At 34.2% G+C, this 4305-nt stretch overlaps 1 long non-coding RNA gene across 1 annotated transcript; it reads left to right on the forward strand.

Annotated features, from left to right (window-relative positions):
• The first annotated feature begins 267 nt into the window (after positions 1-267).
• LOC127877313 (uncharacterized) lies at positions 268-3433 on the forward strand. The gene is made up of 6 exons (XR_008048361.1): positions 268-341; positions 1114-1203; positions 1573-1649; positions 2525-2563; positions 3034-3102; positions 3253-3433. It is a non-coding gene; the product is annotated as an uncharacterized LOC127877313 (long non-coding RNA).
• The last annotated feature ends 872 nt before the right edge of the window (positions 3434-4305 follow it).

Below are 4305 nucleotides of genomic sequence, written 5' to 3' on the forward strand. Positions count from 1 at the left end.
AGAATTATGGCCCCTTTTATACTTAATATATGCATATTATTGATAAATCTATGTTAAAGTTTGCGTACCACCTCAAATATTTTTTATGTCCTTTGACATATTGCTTTCATATTTTGCATACTTCTTTACAAACACGATCCCAATCTATACACAAGAGCAGACAACTGTATCAAGCATTTTGACAGAATCATGGCCCCTTTTATACTTAGATAATTGAACATTTTGCTTAAATTGCCATAACTTCTTTATTTATAAAAGGAGTGAGTCTGAAAAAGAAGAGGAGGATGGGCGTGGCAGAAGAAAGAAGCAAGTGACATCAAAGTTCCTGGATTTTGTTATGGGTGGTAGACCAGAAGTTTTTCACCTTGTCAGGTCAGTCTTTTTCTATAGCTCATGCGAATCAGAATTAAATATCTGACCCATTCCCAATGCAAAACAAGTATTTTTCCCAATTTGTTGATTTTTTTGCGAAACCTAGTAGAATAATAGCAGATACAATTTGTCAAAAACAACAACAATAATCTTTTTGAAATTTATATTTTAAACAAAGGAGGTTTAAAATAAGTTGACTTCTTACATCATTGTTATTGTAATTTTTATGCACCCCTGTGAAGAAGAGGGGGTATATTGTTGCATGTTGGTCGGACTGTCTGACTGTCGGTAGACCAGTTCATTTCGGATCAATAACTTGAGAACGGAATGCCCGATTGGCTTGATACTTCACGTGTATTGGCATTTGACAGTAGATGACCCCTATTGAAATTGGGGTCACTAGGTCCAAGGTGATTGTCACTGTCAAGGCCCAGTTTGGGGGGCATTAGTCTCCGACTGCGGAACTCTTGTTAATTATTATTTACAAATTGATTTTGTGTAGCAGACTTTTTTAGGCGGCCAAGGCCAATTTATTAGTTTTTTTCCCAATGTCCTGATCTCCAAACATTAAGACTAGCCAGACATCATGTGACAACCATTCATGCATTGATGTCAAATGTTTCTATATATAGTCTAGTCAGATGTATTACTAGAACTATTATTGACTTGGTTGTCTAAAGTCTATGAAACTGAAAGTTTAACTAATTTATAAATTACAATTTACTTTGAAATGCCTTGCAGATCCAGATGAAGTATCAAATGGACATGGCCCACAGAGTCCACGAAAGAAGGGTGGTGCAAACCGAGACAGTTTGTCTCGATCTTCTTCTGGTAATTTTTAAATGATAAATAGTATTGTACATGTATTGCAGACTATATGCATTAGTTTTGGCCTAGCCTATATGGTATTCATCGATAGCCATGGATACAATGTAGACTCTATTTCTAATCACGAACACTTGCAGTTCAAATAATAAAGTCATGAAGTCTCCATGGTAATATATTTAAATCACTAGCCAAAATAATTATGCTTTCATAGAAATAGAATACAAAATTAAATAGCCCCAATATATTACTTTCTAATTTCCAAAAACCTAAATTTCATTTTACCAGCATTGTGTTGTTGGTCTTCTAGCTAGTGTAAAGACTGTTTATTTGGCAGCATAATGCATAATATCTTATAATATATTTGGGTTTCAGAGAATTCAAGATCTAGATCGCCTTTGGAACCACAGTCTGTGTCTGAAGAATCCTGCTAAAGTACAAGCAGGTCAAAAGTCAGTATTACCTTAGAAGTTAATTTGAATTTTTGTGTAGTTAATAACGAGAGTTCCATACTGCTGGGGCAGCTGGAGTTTCACTTCTTTATATATTAAAATCCCAATGATTCATTGTTATGAGTGTTCTATTTTTAAGGATATGTAAGAACTAGTAAAACACATTAAGAAACTGAAATGAAGAAGACAGGATCAAGAGCTGTGCTCACCAAGATGGATTTCTTATAATCCTCCTAAAAAAGTGTGGAAGCGGTGTATAGGAGTCAGTCGGTTGGTTATTCTGTTGACTGTCTTTCTGATCAAACTTATGGCTCGACTTTCATATATTTAGCTCGGCTGTTTTCGGAGAAAACCCGAGGTATTGTCATATCCTGCTCGTCGTGTCGTCCGCAGTAGGCGTCGTGCTGAACCTTTACATTGGCTCTAAAATCAAAGTGCTTCCACCTACAACTTTGAAACTTCATATGTACATGCACGTTGATGAGTTCTACACGTCACACCCATTGTTGGGTCTCTAGGTCAAAGGTCAAGGTCACTGTGACCTCTAAATAAATAAAAATCTGACAAGCTTTCGCAGCCGAGCGTGGCACCCGTTATGCTGTGCTCTTGTTTAAGTGAATGACTTGGTCATCAGTACATAATGTAGATGTGCATGACACAATTTTCATTTGTAGTGATTTACACTTGCCAGAGTTATAAACTTAGACATAAAAAGTGGTTGTACCAATGCCAGTACCACATGACTTTATGGAAAATCCCATGCATGATCATTCATCACACAATTTAAGTATGAGGGGGGGGGGGGGTCAAACTCAGTGCTTTACAGAATACGAGACGGAGATTGAGTGGTTTGAAAATTATAATTTGGGTTCCAGATGACGCCAGTTCGACCCCAATCAGAAGCCCACCAAATAGTAAGTTACCTTTATTCATGAGAAATCTATTACAGAAACAGTTATAATATTAAATTTCTACATTTATATGTATAGTCAGTGTTAGCTTTATTTCACACGACTTTATTCTATAAATGTACCCAAATATAAGTTACATCCCCTCAGGAATATTCTTAAATTCGTGCATTTTATTTTTCAAAAATGAGAGTTACATGTACACCTGGAAATTTCATTTCCCTATGAGTAACATATGGATTGAAACTTATCCCATAATATGGTTTTTACATGCTGGTTTTCCCCCATATATGAAGGTTAGTGCCTCTTCCCCTGAGTGTAAACAAGACACAGTTTTCAAACAACAAAATATATATTGTTTACTTAGGAACTTGGAACTGCATCCTTAAAAAGTACATTGTGTAAAAACAAACTTTCATGGAGGTTTGAATATAACATAATTGATTATAATTTTTCATCGCAATGTTCTTTTTTAGACACTAAAACGCCAAAAAGCCTTGGGCAATCCAACCAACACAATAGCAATTACCCAATGCCAGAAGCTAGTAAGTTCTTCTGTCTTAATTGTGTGTTTTTTGTACATATCGGTAATATTTTAACTAAAATTATTTGATTGTATTGATAATTAATGAAAATCAAAATTACTATATGTTGTATTAAAGGATGTCTTGTAATTGTTCATATGTTTCATTTAGGATTCCAGAAGCGAGTAATTTCAATGCTCTCTGAAATGAAGAGCATGCTGCAGGAACAGGCCAGAGGACAGCCTATCACACCAGGGCAGGAGGCACTTGAGTCGTGGACTGGTGGCCCTTGTGAAACGGTCAAGGAGTTTGGGGAGTTAGAAAACGTGCTCAAATCTGTGGAAAAGCGACAGCAACTGGGAAATACGTAATAGAATTTGTTTAATGTGCAATTTTATACTTATAAATGGTACATTATGTAAAGCTTATGCATTTACCTTTACATGTATCTGTGGATTAAGGCTTTCCTATGCCCTTAATTGCCAATTAGGCCCCTTAAATGAATACAGTCAAGTGACAAATATTTGACCATAATTTTATATTATGATTATGATAGTAGACAATTTTTGGCCAAAGAAAATGATAAAAGTTTGTAAACAATAACCTTTTCACAACCCAAATGTATGTGTATGGTTACTGTCGGAGTTTTTTCTCAAAACTAATTCTAGCAATCATTTTAGATCCGCCTTTTGTCATCTGTTAGGGGGAAAAACTCTTCGCGAAAATGTGAAAAGAATGATGCAGAAGTAAGTATAAGTTTTGCAATAAAGTTTATATATTTACATACTTAATTATGCTCTTTTAATAGTTTTATTTAACAAATTTAAAGCAAAATGCACATCACAAGTAATAAAATGATCAAATCAAACTGTGATTGTTGCTATTTATTTTTATACAAGTCCATATATTAAGCTCGTTCACTATAAGTTTCTATTTATCTATGCTAATATCTGTTAATATCTATCTATCCAATAAAAAGCTTCTTAAACGGATCTGTTGAGAGATAAAGGGTTAAACAATTTTTTAAATTTTATTTATCAGAATAATAAATAAATGTGTGTGTATATAATTGTGACCAGCCAAGCAATTTTTCTTCCAAATGACTGGCACAATTTAGATTATATTATTTTCATGACTGTAGACAACTATAAATAAGTTAACTACTGTTTTATAATAGAAATCATGACTTCAAATGGATTAACTTAACTTTAAGAACATGGAAAC

This window comes from Dreissena polymorpha, chromosome 4 (assembly GCF_020536995.1).
Source record: "Dreissena polymorpha isolate Duluth1 chromosome 4, UMN_Dpol_1.0, whole genome shotgun sequence".
NCBI classification, from domain to species: domain Eukaryota; kingdom Metazoa; phylum Mollusca; class Bivalvia; order Myida; family Dreissenidae; genus Dreissena; species Dreissena polymorpha.